The sequence below is a fragment of the Varroa destructor genome, unplaced genomic scaffold (genome assembly GCF_002443255.2).
Source record: "Varroa destructor unplaced genomic scaffold, Vdes_3.0 BEIS01000001.1, whole genome shotgun sequence".
Lineage (NCBI taxonomy): Eukaryota > Metazoa > Arthropoda > Arachnida > Mesostigmata > Varroidae > Varroa > Varroa destructor.
In genome coordinates this window covers 8,375,144-8,389,913 of record NW_019211454.1, presented here as the reverse complement: position 1 = coordinate 8,389,913, position 14,770 = coordinate 8,375,144, and the positions used below count along the sequence as shown (strand labels likewise).

Genomic DNA, 14,770 nt, shown 5'->3' with positions numbered 1-14,770 from the left:
CTGAAGTACAGACGTGCAGCCGTGATATAAATCACATATGTCATTTTTTTTTGGATAGCCCTATGCGGGATCGGAACATTAAGACACACACACACAGAACTCAAAGAAAAAAAAAACTCAAAAAAAAAAACAAATCAAGACAACACCTGCAGAATAAGCCAACCATCAAGGCAAAATGCCAACCATCAAGGCAAAATCGTGAAATTGCAAAATAAGGAGGAGGAAAGTATTGCGTGCAACAACAACAAACAATCCAACAAGAACATATAACTATTATTATAGGAATCTAACAAGAACATATATTATTACAACAAACTACATAATTTATGTAAATTATTTTATTACATTTTATATGTAAATTATTTTACATTTTTTTATTTAAGGGGGACCCGAGGGAGACGACGGAGGCGGCGGGGGCGGTGAGGGCGGCGGGGACGGAGGCAGTCCTGTTTCCAACAAGCGCTGGCTTCCTGACATGATTCCGACCGAACGACCGGACGCAAACACTCCCGAGTTCCCTGAATGGAGAAAAAGTTCCTGCAGACTTCTTCCTTGGCGAAGATCTTCTGCAGAAGTACACACGGCGGTAGCTGCACGGTCAAAAAACTCCAGTAATTTTACTTGCTTAAATGGGGACTTCCTAATTTGGGACTTCGTTTTATTCAGGCACTACTTAGGACCCGCACGTTCGTTATCGCCACCGACCTACTGATTTCTTGTTGACATCAATCGCTGTCATGATTCGTCTTATATATTTCATTGAAAAGAGCCTGACAATTTTTTCAATTTTTTGTTCCAATTTAATCAAGTGCGATTAGTAAGCTTCCACTAGGTAAAATTCACAATTAGTAATTATAATGACAATTAGTAATTAAGTAATAATTAGTAAACTTCTTATAAAATATTGTTAAAAAAACTATCGTTGTGCACATAAAAATTCTAAAAAAATATTTTATTCGTAAAAAATTACTGTGTACGAAAAAACTGTTGCATATTACAATATTGTATAGTTGTTTTTATTAGGAATTCTTTCCTCATTAATTGAATATGACTAAACTGCATAGAACTTTTGAATATAATTGGAACGCTGGTATTCGGCCGACAACAAAAATTAAAAGAAAGGAAAAAGCTGTAAATCTGAAATAAAATGTAGCAGAAAGTATCGCTTCCCGATTAGTACAGACGTTCATTAAGTGGTCTTAAGGAGGACTGTAGCTTACGGAAGAGACAATTAATACATTTGTATTTAAACGGGACCCAAGGTTCGCGACGGAGGCAGCACGGGCAGGCGCAGTCCGCTTTCTAAGAGCCGCTGGCCATGGCTACTCAACGAGAGCGCATAGCGACCGGCGGGAAACGCTCCCAAATCCCCCGAACAGTTCAAAAGGTTTTTTCACGCGGATTCCTTCCTTGGCAAGGATCCTATTCTTCGTAAGTATACACGGCGGTAGCCGCATGACGAAATAATTCCCAGTACTTATGCTTGCTTATTGCCTTTTGAAACTTCGTTTTATTCTGTCACTACTTAGGACCAGCTCGCTCGTTATCGCCTGCGAAGTACTACATGTAGCATGCTTCGCCTTATATACAGTGCTGAAAATTGTCTGATAATTTTTTGTCCCAATTAGATCGCTTTTAACGTTAATTTACATTAAATGCGATTAGTAAACTCTAATTAGGTCGCTTTTAACGTTAATTTACATTAAATGCGATTAGTAAACTCTAATTAGGTTAAGAGTGATAATTGAGTCATGATGAACGCGGAGACAAAGTTACACAACCATAGTATTAAAAACCTTTCGTACATTCTAGACCTTTCTAATTGATAATTTATAACCTAGTAATAGAAAGTGCAATACACCTATCATATAATTTACGGGAAGTTTTTTTATTTGGATATGTTGACTGAATAATATTATATAATTCTGTTTACTTTTCATTACATCGAATACGATTTTGCTTAGCGATTGCCGTTGAAAAATTGGGATTCAGTCAGCAGCACCAATCGCGGACCGCTGTGTCAAAATGCAAAAGAGGACAAAGCTGTAAATGTAAGAAGCATAAAAAGGTCCCGCAACGTGGCAAAAAAGTATCGTTTGATGATTTTACGATGAGAACCCTAAAGAAATCACTATGCGAAGATGAAATGCTTGACTGAACTGTAGTCCGTATGAATCAAGTCATTGTTTTTTTGGATGGTCCAAGAACACCCAAGAAGGCCAAGAACACACTAACAAGACAGATCGAGACAAAACTATGAAATCGCAAAATCGGTAACACTACGAACGCCAGATCGAGACAATCAAGATGATCAATTTCAAGTCCAGACGAAGCAACAAAAAGACGATCAATTTCAAGTCCAGACGAAACAATAAAATGACGATCAATTTCAAGTCTAGACGAAACAACAAAATTTCAAAGGAAGCTATCAAGGAGACAAGAATTGCGTGCGATAGGAACATGCAATAAACGTACAATAAATGCACCTATATTATGGAACTATATCAAAAGAGTATATGATGTAACCATATCAAAATAGAACACACGCAACTTCATATGATAGGGAAACCCAGAAAACCCTATATGGTAAGCACATACAACTATGATAAGAACAATACATATTATAACACCTATATGATAAGATTATATGATAAGAAGATTATGATAAGATTACTCTACAGGATATACAGGAACGTACAACTAAACATACAACTACATAACTCTATATGATAAGACCATATAATATAGAGTTATGTAATTGTATGTTATTAGTGTACGTTCTTATCACACAGAGTTATGTAGTTGCATATCCTTAAGTTGTAGTTATGTAGTTGTATACTCTCTATGCTAACTCTCTATGATAAGGACATACAACTACATGAATTTTTTTTTTATTATATTTTTATATTTAAGGGCGACCCGAGGGGGACGAAGGAGGTGGCGGGGGTGCCGAGGGCGGCGGTGACGGAGGCAGTCCGGTTTCCAGTACCCGCTGGTTTCCCGACATGACCGTTACGACCACTCAACACAGAGCGATCGGACGCAAAATTCCCGTATTCCCTGAACAGTTCTAAAGGTTCCTGCATGCAGACTTCTTCCTTGGCGAAGATCCTCTTCCGCAGAAGTACACACAGCGGTAGCTACACGGCCAAAAAATTCCAATACTTGTACTTGCTTACATCGGAATTACCTGATTTGGGACTTCGTGTTATTCAGTTGCTAGTTAGGACCCGCATGTTCGTTATCACCACCGAGTTACTAATTTCTGGATGGCATGATTCACCTTACATAATCCGTTGAAAACAGTCTGACAATTTTTTCGACTTAATTTGATCAAATGCGGTGAGTAAATGACAATTTATTCATAGTGAATACGGAGACTACATAAATTTACACAATCGTAGTAATTAAAATTTCTTTGTAGCCTAGTAACAAAGAGTGCAACAATTATTTGATAGGATTATTGCACAATTCTATCATATAATTAGGATAATTAAAACTAATTAGAATAAAGGAAAACGACTGCATAATTTTTATTAAGCTGTTGATAAAAGATAAATTACACTTATTTATACTTTAATAAAGGACTGAATACTTTTGAATATAATTAAAAGATGGGTTCGGTCGACAACACCAGTCGGGGACAGCCGGATCAGGGAATGTAAAGAAACGAAAAAGCGGTAAATCTAAATCAAATGGAGCATAAAGTTTCGCCTCACGGACTGGTAGGACTTTGGTTTCCTTTTCTGGTATCTGTTCATTATGAACACAAGTTTGTGTTCAATGTAAACATAGTTTATGTTTTCATTGTGAATATAGTTTATCTTCGACTATAGTTATGTTCGTTACTTCATTACAAACATAAGACATACAACGTTCACGTTACTTCAATTCGAACAAGTAATGAACATAAACATTCATTGCAAACATTCACATAATAATAATATTATTACATTTGTATTTAAAGGGGACCGAATGATACTGACATAGGCGGCGGGAACGGAGGCAGTCCGCTTTCCAACAACCACTGGTTTCCAGATACGCCCATGACCACTCAACGAGAACGCCTAGCGACCGGCCGTATACGCTCCCGGATTTCCCGAACAGTTCCTAAGATTTTTCCACGCAGACTCCTTCCTTGGCGAGGAAGTAACTGGAAGGCCAAAAATCTCCTGCACTTGTAATTGCTTAAGTACGAATTCCCTGCTTTGAGACTTCGTTTTATTCAGTCACTGGCTAGTACGCACACGCTCGTTATCACCACTGAACTACTAATATCTCTTTGGCATGACTCGCCTTACGTAAAGCGTTGAAAATAGTCTAAGAATTTTTTATTTCGATTAAATCACTTTTAATGTAAATGCGAGGAAACGATAACTGATCCATAATGAATCTGGAAAGGTACAAAAAATTATATAATCGTTCTAGATCTTTCTAAGTGATAGATACTAATCTAATAGCAGTGAACGCGCAGTGAATTTACGGAAAGCTGTATATGTGCAAATTTTTCCAAAGCTGTTTTTTTGTTTGGGTATGTTTCTTGTTTGACTGAATCATATTAGAAATATGTTTTGCCTCTGGCATTTAATTCTGTTTACATTGCAGCGAATACGACTTTGCCTAGCGATTTACAATTGAAAATTTACGACTGAAAGGTCGAGAACATTAGTGACGGACTGGCGCGTCAGGAAAACTGTAAATCTGAGAAGAAGGGAAAAATAATGCAGGATGCGGTATTTATACGTAAAAAAGCATCCCCTCACGATTTTTACGATGGGAACAATAAAGATAGCACTACGCGAAGTTGAAGTGTTTGACTGAAATATAAACATGTCAGCCAATAAGTCACACTGCAGGTTTTGCTTGGAATGGATTATGAATCTATCATGTCTGTTTTAAAGAAGATTTGCTAGAGGTTTCAATGTTGCCAATCCAGCGTAGGTTTTTCTGGTGTATATCAATAAGCTAATACCTACGCACTCTTGTGGTACAAGACGGTCCTACGCGGTTAACAATAGTAAAACAGACGCGAAGCATATCTAACTTGAGACCTGTTTCAAAATACGGTCGATGATCGATTCGCAACTATTTGCTGTATCCACGCATCATGGAGAAGATCAGAACCTGCCCCAGTAACGAGCCTAACCCTGTTGAGGCCCAGCACATTGAACATGCTTCACGAATAGTACATAGCGTTATTCTAACGACTTCCACGAACGGTTTGGGTTTTGCACAATATCATATGAGGTTATCTCAACCAAGAACATGGTCGTACGTCTGCCAACTACGAGCGCTACACTTAAGTGACTCTGATTAAGGCGGACGAGCCGACTCTTGAACCGCCTCGATTAAAGATTGATAGAGCCAAAAATATCGATCGGGCTACTTCGCCGGTCGATGCGGTCTTAAGAGATCGAGTCAAGGCTCGGTACTGAAGGAGAAAGGAAAATAGTTGCGGGTCGTTAGCAGGTTTTTTCCATACTGGCAAGAATTACAAGACACCTACAAGGATATTTGGCAAGGAATGCGTAAAGTAAAATCGTGGAAATCAAAATCGTTTGAGCTATTTTTTGCGCAGTCCGTAAGAACAAGGTCTACTAGGCCTGGAGCTTCACCGTTTTATATATATATATTCATGAAATTTACGTACCTGTTCAGTAAAGCATCAAGTAACACTCTCTTTCAAATCATCGTTTATATTCTACGTAATCATCCGCAGCATTCGGCATTTACTCAATGTTATGTTTCGATTTCTATGTATTTTGAAGGGTAAATGTTCTTATAAACTATATGAACCTTTTTATAATCAGTATGCTGTGAGGTGAATTATAGTGTACCTAAGCTTGAAGGCGACCATGCGCCGACAATTGATATTAGGCACAAGGCCTTTGCCCTACAACAACACGCACAAGACAACCAGAATTAAACGAATTTGCTTTACAGCAGAGACGTTTTGTCGAAGTGTTTTCGTAGTCTTCTGTAAGAATGATTTTAGTCTAGTAGTAAGCAATTGACCCTAGTTTTGGAATATTACAATCCATGGCTGTTATTTTGAACATGTGGGGTTCGCCAGCATTTGCTTCAGCCCGCAATGTTTCCCGACAGTGTGAAACGCTGTACTAATAGACCACACAGTGACGTACTGTTTTTAATATGTTCTGCATACTGGCACCGACGGTCTTCACGATCTGACATCATCTCAGACAAAGGCAATGCAATAATTGTAGCTTTGAATAGCTATGTCTCAGCAATTCGTTACTTTAAAATTATGTATTTCAAATTTTGCGCGCTTGAGCCATCCAACAGTCCGATAGTGCAACGTATCTTCCCGCTCAACTTAGACACGTGGTTGTATAGATTCGAATCTGGGCAGATTCTGGAAGGAGCCAGCCGTCTGAGATAATACCTAATGGTTTAAGTACCGAACGTAAGGCATGGAAAACACACTGAATATGCCACATTCGTTCGTAAAGTGCGACACCTTAAAAGGATTAATACAACAATGATCGCACTGTCGTTACCAACAAATATATGCGTTACGAAGAAACCCTTCAGGATATTGGTGAGCGAGAGAACACACTAGAAAAATCTATCCGTCTGGAGCCGCGATTCTTAATGCTCGTAGCTAACATGAAACAATTAGCATGTATTCATATAAGCAACTAGTTTTAAAAGTACGTTTATATATGGATAAGTAATCGATAGTCAAAAACCATTCTACTATTTACGACGATTGTGTGAGTTTGAAGCGACGCGCACGGCTAACCCGATTTATTATTGCGATGGGAAATATTGGGGTGAATATTGCTTGGAGCCAAACCTTAGGATAGATAAAACTAGTCAAATATGGAGCATGAATGAAAGCCCCCGGTGATTGTAAGCGTATCTATAAGGTGAAGGTCATGAAAGGTAAAAGAACTGTCTTCATATCAACTGCAGTACAGATAATCGTGTATTTCGATTCAATTTGCTATTGACGAGCAGAAACATTGAACAGCTTTCGAAAAGAAAATTAAAATATAGATGCAGAATGTTATTATTACAATTCTTTTATGGCCAAAATAACAATAATAAGGATCAATTATATGCCTAACTAACTTATCGATGATGTTTGATGATTTGTAATTTTATATATGGATTTATATGGAAGAAGTGTAACAAACAAGTTACTTGCGTGTGCGCGTAGTTCCTTCAGTCAAGTTAATTAGAGAACTTTTCAGCAATGCTTTGTTTGTTGCAATGAAAATGTTTTGTTGCCGACACACAATCGCAGAACATAGAACAAGCAATTTCTGAGGTGGTTTTTGTTTTTCGGCGCGGTGATTGTTTAGCTGTGTCTATTTGTGCGCGATGTGAGAAGAAACGCGAGGGTTCGCCGGCAGCAGATTCGCTGGCTTACCAACAACATTTAGGATCGTGATGAACAAATCGGCGATGGATACAAATTGGTCGCCAAGTTGAGTAATCTAGGTGCATTCATAAAATACTGGCGACAGACGGACGAAGGCGCCTATTGCACGACCAAGTTCCAAATTGACGAAATACATCGTTCACGAATGTAGGCATATAATAGAGGAAACAATGTTTATTCCATGTGACCGATATTGAGCGCTATGACGAGTTATCTATGCCAGTCGAATCGGCGGGGAACGATCTCTGTAGATATGTCCAAGAATTTGACTTCGAGCGTCTCGTCATAAAATCACCAGATTCTCGTAGATAAAAGATAAGTAACTATCGAAAGTTTGCGGCACTAATTCACAAAAATTGGGGCAAAAAAGCACAAAAGACATAAACAACGTGATTTGTTTAAAAAAGTGCAACCCTGAACTGCCTTTATAAATTATTTGCCCACTATGCAATGCGGCCTGCCTATGAACATACCGTTCGGTCGGCCCTTGGTTATAGAGCCCAAGTATGTTTGCAGCGAAGAGCACAAGCGATGACATTCTCACTGATTAACCCAGTCCGCAAGGTATATGAATTGATTCGCATTAAATCACTGAAACCCTTCAGGCAACTTCCATCGTTCTTTTTTTCTATCATACTATTATATTAGCACTATATTAGAAAAGTGACCGGCTACAAAGTAGGAAACTGTGGTACAGGCAAGGATTTCTCTAGAGTACACGTTATCTGATACGGTCTGGTAGGCGGGCTCTAAGGGAAATATCAGACAACTACCTTTTGTTCATCGTGACCGTTCGCCCCAGCGGTGGCGTTTAGTAATTTCTATTTGTAAAATTAGGTAAAACACAAGAAAGAAAAACACTTTATTGCGACTTGAAGGACAATTACGAAGTACAGGAAAAAGTTTACACCGGGGCAAGTAAGAGTGTACGTAAATCTGCTAAACGTGTTTCTAAATCTATGTATATTTATTGGTTCCAATTATGCTGCTGGTAATTATGCGACAAAACATCAAACTAGCCTGATTTAACTCGTCAGTTATTGAATAAAAGCGCACGTCTGCGGATGCTAACGCAATCGTCAGCTGATTCTTAGGTAAGAACCCTGAATCACGAAGGACTTTAAGCAGACAACATGGGCGATCACTAGCGCTCTTGGACCACGCCTTTTAACAAGGACCTGCATTAAACTGCGCTTTGGCAAGGCAGGCTAAAATTTGTTAAACTTTAGGTCGAATGCCATGAAAGGCAATAGCACACACAAAACTACAGATCGCCATTTGACAAATTGCCGAAGAAACGACATTGTCATGAAGATGACCTCAGCATAGCGCATAGCACGGATCGACGTCCACGGAAACGATGTAAGTAGGGAGAAAATGACACGTGTAGAGAAAAACAGAGCGTTTACTTAGACCTATCATAACAAAGCATGATATTCACTTTAGACGGCACCGAAAAATACAACTATTTATGTTATTATTTACGATGCCCTGTCAGCAATTAACAAATATATTTTATAAATATGTTCTGCTGTGGTACCAATGTCGTACGCCAATTATTCAAATTAAATAAATAAAATTGCCGAATGCGTGTTTGTTTTTTTTCTATATCTTCACGGCGATGTAATTTAAATAATTTATTAAATATGTATGCTTTATTTAATTACACCTGTCGGGCATACTATATATAGTGGTTTTGTAATAGTATAATAACAGATCATATAAATACAAGAACAAGTTACGTCATACTATGAGCATAGACATCGATAGAAACAAGTAAGCGTCGACTGGTACGAGACAAAGCCAAAAGAGAGGGTGCAATGAGACGATATCGCTGCGTTACACTTCAAAAATATTTGCCAACGGTGGCTTTGAGCTATGAATGAGGCAGCGCTAAGTGAGGCCATGTATAGTACATGCCCCGCGTACGAGAGCGCTAACAGGTACGTTGCAGTAGAGTTTCGGCTACCAAGCAGGCAGCCCCTGAGGGCTCCGAGCATTGGGAGGGCAACCTACGAGGATCGACAGTTAGCCAATCGACAAACAGTGGTATGACTTATGAGCTTAAACAGAAGTCGTGAGCGCAGACCTTTTGCAACGGTCGCGAAATTTCGAGCATGGCGTATATCAAATCAGTAAAGTCATGTTTGCGTAACTCGGACACGATACGGTGTTAGTTCTGAACTCGGCGTTTATTTTAGATCAAGAGTAATATCGCGATTTTTGATAGAGTGACGAAGTGATCTTTAACTACAAGAGGAATGCGTATCCTTTGATCTCTGTCTGCCCCAAGTAACGTAAGTAATTTTATATAGAAATTGGACGAATTTTTAACAGCCACAAAAGCATCTAATTAGCCTCTGAGATAAAGTACTTGTTGTAGCCGGAACGAGACGTATATCTTAGAGACCAGAAGATGGCAGAATCTGTACCCTTCTATTATGCTATATAGCGTGCACATTTTTATGAAACTAAACGATTTTACATAGTCTTCACATGGCTGTGGATACCCCACAGACGCGCGCAAGACGCAGAAGGGCAAAACAATCGTTCTTTGTAACTATTAGTACGTAAACGTTAATGACCCTTGTCGTTTAGGCCAACGCACAGATACTTGTGATATCTGTATAAATCAAATAAAATCGTTAAATATTCCTTTTTTTTCTAGTACTGTTTGATCGATACAAAAAGGATATTGGCAGCTGTATGTTTAACCTTTCGCTATCTTATAAGCCCTATTCGGCTCAGCAATAACGAACAATTTACCTCATGCTTAATAAAGTAATAAATAATTCTTGTTAATAACAATGATAAATAAAGCTTGTTTTTTTTACGTAGTCAACAATCAATCCGCAACAAGGCAATAGCAGCACAATTCCCTGACCTAGCCCTTGATCGATTTCGAGAAAGTCATCACAGACGAAGCGACAATCGTCTATAAAGTAGTGCATATCCATCAGGACTGCAGGAAATCCATCAGGTAGCATTTGTTTTGATTACAGTATATCACATTCAACCGAGGGCGTTTGAATTCTAGAGGACGTTCGGGGTCAGAGGCTATGTTACGGTTTTGCTAGATCAAAAAAGAGAGCTGAATAACATTGTTTCTCTGTCCAAACAATACGAAGTAGCTCGAATCCTTATATCAACAATGACAATTTTATTAGTCCCTAAACCTCTCACAACTTGTGGTGGTGTTTTCTGCATTGGCAGTCGGCGCGAACGCTGGTAATTCCGTAACAATCTCCCACGGTGGAATTTACTTCAGGCTCGCTGTAAGCGGCGGGTGCCCTCATAATCGGGCGGGGCAATACCATAATAATAAGTATGGAACTAGGGAAGCGGACGCTATCGAAAAACAACTAGTTATGTTTGTTATTATGCCTACTATGTACATACAGAAGGCGCACAATAATAATTGATTAAATGTTCTATTCGATTAGAGGTCTATTCGTTCACGACGAAGATCAAATATGGTCTAAGCCTGTTAGTCAAGGTACTGAACAAGGAGTACCGGAAATTGAGATGGTCATATTAGCTGCTAGCCTTCAATGTTTATCTCACATTATTCAAGTTCCGACTTTCGTCCCAAATCATTACGTGTCCACGTTTGACCAGCATGACATATTTTAAGGTGTATAGGAGTATCAGAGCTCAATTATTATGTAAAGCGTAATTGCGAAACGGGTAATTATATGTTTGATGTCAAGGTGAGGAGACCTGTTCAACAGCACCCTTCATTGCTGCGAGATCGTTTCCAGTTATTTCGCTCAAGACATTACCTAGAATGACGTCCCCAATAAAACTGCAGCGTTACTTCTTGTGGATGGTCGAGTAGCGTTTGGTCGATAATATCTGCATAGTAATTATGTGAATATGTCGTAGGACATAATGAGATCTTCAGCCACATTGTGTCGACAATAGACACACAATCCATTTCCTTTAGAACTACTACCAACAACTTGCCTAAGATTACTAGCTAAGCAGCACACCATACATAACAATTGATAATAAAATTTATTTGCTGATAATTATCACACGGGTGATGAATGGGTCAAGAGATCGTACTGGAAAAAGTACATTAAAAATTATTATGGCTCGGCCTCTTTTTCTGAGACAGATCTTTTCCTATCCACAGTGGTCCAGTATCATTCTGCGAAAGATATCGAAATTTCGAGAAAAAAAAAATAAGGTTCCGGTGGCCATTTACAAAATAGTAATATTGTCGTCCGATCAGTACCTGGTCATACATCTATAGTTTTATTAACTCGTGGCCGTCAAGGTCATAACAAAATCATTAATTTATAGACATATAAAACATAAAGTGCTGTTGTATTTGCCTTATATCAAGCATCTCTAGAACAATGATTTTTTTTTAACTATTTCTAAGATATTACATTAATTTTTATTTTAATTAGTTGTTGGATTGTGGTCGAACCTTGGTACACCTTTGTGTAGCTTTTGAAAATCCGACCATAGGTTCATAAAGGTCGAATAAAAACATTTCATAGAAGTCATCTAGAGAATGTTGCATAGTAAAGTTTGCATCCGATCCTACCTGGCGCAACGTTACTGTAAATATGATAGCGCACATGCTTCCGCACAACTTTCGGAAAATTGTGCTTTCTGTTCTGTCGTGTAACTGTTTTGTTTAGAATGACGTTTCGGTCAATCTAATAGACGGTCAAGTTTGCAGAAGTCTGTTTCAAAATCGATATGGTCTTCCTTTAACGTTCCATAATAAACGAGTTTGAAATTTAAAAAAAAAGCAAGCTAAGGCTGTATATCGAGGTGGACTAGAGGTACAATTTCAAACGTGTCTTACGTAAGTTTTGAAAAAAAATGATAAACACGTAAAAAAAATACAAAAAATGCCAAAAAATAAGAGATCTAAGCCGCATCTATAGTCTATAGCTGTAATTCTGCTAGATATCTTACCAAATGAATTTCGCTGCTATTTTAAAAAGCGGGTCTTAGAAAAACCATTGGCTATCGCAAACGAAAAACTATAGAACAGAAACAATAATTTATAGTTCAAAAACTTATGTGTCAATTTAATATGTATATAAAGGCACAGCAGTGGCCTGACCTTTGATAGGGCACAACTCCACAATCAGTCCACAGCAGTCGACTAGTTTGTCTACAACTGCATTATTATGGGCGTCTATCTGACCTGTCATTAATGCGAAGTTACAAAGAATAATCAATTTGAGAAAAAGTACTTGCCATGTCACGAACCGTATGTTTTTCTTACGTTTTATTTATACGTCAATTATTACTTTTATAGTTTGGTAAATGTAGGCTCAAAACGCCGTCGTGACTAAGAAATAACGTTTATTTCGGGCTGATTAACTTCATTGCTATAACCAATCTACAAGCGTTGGCCAGGTTTTCAGATTTGACGGTCATCACTGGAGAGTTTAATGTTGTGTTTCTGATGACTGTAATCGGTAAATCCTTTTTGGAAGAGAACTCTTAATAAATTTAAAAACTTCCTGACCCGACAAATTATTAGTATGTCATCTCATTCATGATTTTCATATTTTACGTTTCAGTCATATAATGAATGATGCTCCTATGGAGAGTAATTTGCTATAGTCAAGAATCTATTCGTGCAGATATTTAGTAAATCCATGTTTAGATTATTTACCCAGGATCGTAGTATGACGGCAATCTAATGTTCTTTCCTTGATGATCCGAAGCTAGAATTCCCAGTTAATAACTTAAACTAGTTCGAAACTTACTAACTCTGCTGTATTCATAGCTTCCATAGTCGCACTTTTGCCATCGGTACCTTTAGGTAATGGAGAATAACCCTTCATAGCATTAGAGAACAAACGAGCAACATTTTTTTCGCGCAATTTGAGCTTCGGAAACTCACACTAGTCATGTAGAATGCACGCGTTTTTAAAAAATCTTTTTTTTTTTATTTTATATTTAATGCTGCCCGCAATATGCATCTGTATTTTTTGCTGCGACTAATATGAACGCGTTAGAAATTATCCAAATGACAATTTTTGCGATTACACTGTGTACCGCATTGCGCCTGCGCTCGGTGTCTGTCGTCGGAACCGTTATCTTGCCTTATACGAGTACGTGTGTACCATATACGTATTGTTATGCTCGCACAAAATACGCTCAAATAAGTTGTCGGCGTCATAGATAGCACATGTATAGTTTCAATATAGTCTTCCCCAGGTAGAACCCGTTTCCGAAAAATCTCACCGTACTTTTATCCTCCGAGTCCTGTGCTCCAGTAAGGACCTATCACACTCGAATATTGCTTGCGTATAGATGAATTTGCTGCCAGCCGTAACTAAGAAAAGGTTCAAAGTTTGCATACATTTGTGTACGTAGTTGTAGATGAAGTTGTGTCCATAGGACGTCACAATGGAGGGATTGGGAACAGCTTCACAATATCACATTGTATCAAAAGGGTTCGCTTAGTTAGCAGTGCCTTCTACTTTAACCGTTGCAAGAAGTTTTACCATTCGCTTATCATTAAGATCGTGTAGCAGTAGATGGAGAAGCTGACAGACGTTTTTCTGGCCAATACATTATGCGCAACTTGAATAGCTCATGTGTACTCAAAAACTGTAATTGGAAGTTTCGTGTTCTAGTAGCCTCCTCTTGAGGACAATGCCTGGCTGGTTTTAGCTGCCTAGTTCCAGAAGGTAATAAGTAAGTTACCTAGTTCCCATAAATATCAGTGATATGGACATTCTTACTTTACAAGGCCCTTATGTTGATGTGAACTCCGCTGTACATTTAGTGATTCTTTTTTGATGATATTCCTTTCTTTTTTACAAGCACAATGCCATCAACTTTACATTAGCTTTTGATAAGAAGTGTATATTTGCCTATCAACGGGAGTGGTAATATATCACTAACTTATACCTGTCTAATTGGCTCATATCGTAACTCCATCATAACAGAGTGTCATACATTAAATGTACCCTGAGCAACACCAGAATTGCTCATCGTAGATATTTCCTATAATGTTCTCCATAACTGTAGCAACCATAGAAGGAAACCAGTCTTTTTGAAAAACAGCTAAAAAGCTCTTTCAAATCGAAATCTGTAACTGTACTTCGTTGTTTTTTATTGTTCAGATCTCCATACATGTGGAATAATTTACGAAAAAAAAGCTTTGGTTTCTCTTTCATAGTCCGCGCTTAGCTTTATGTTTTTGGCAATGCGTTTGTAGCGCCGTGTACCCTGTGACAAAGCCTCTGTCTGCTGATAACAAAGAGGGCAACAAAAGTAGTTGCACGACGTAGGTTTCGCCGGAAGCCTTTAAACGTTAGCTGTTCACCTGTGGTACGGTTATACGAATGCCCCTTTCTCTCTTATATTAGG

General features: G+C 38.4%; 2 long non-coding RNA genes across 2 annotated transcripts; both read left to right on the top strand.

The window, feature by feature from the left end:
- The first annotated feature begins 1,123 nt into the window (after positions 1 to 1,123).
- LOC111255250 (uncharacterized) lies at positions 1,124 to 2,928 on the top strand. The gene is made up of 3 exons (XR_002675386.2): positions 1,124 to 1,431; positions 1,965 to 2,586; positions 2,914 to 2,928. It is a non-coding gene; the product is annotated as an uncharacterized LOC111255250 (long non-coding RNA).
- Positions 2,929 to 3,618: 690 nt separating this feature from the next.
- LOC147758204 (uncharacterized) lies at positions 3,619 to 5,553 on the top strand. Its single transcript, XR_015318971.1, has 3 exons — positions 3,619 to 3,725; positions 3,968 to 4,192; positions 4,606 to 5,553. It is a non-coding gene; the product is annotated as an uncharacterized LOC147758204 (long non-coding RNA).
- The last annotated feature ends 9,217 nt before the right edge of the window (positions 5,554 to 14,770 follow it).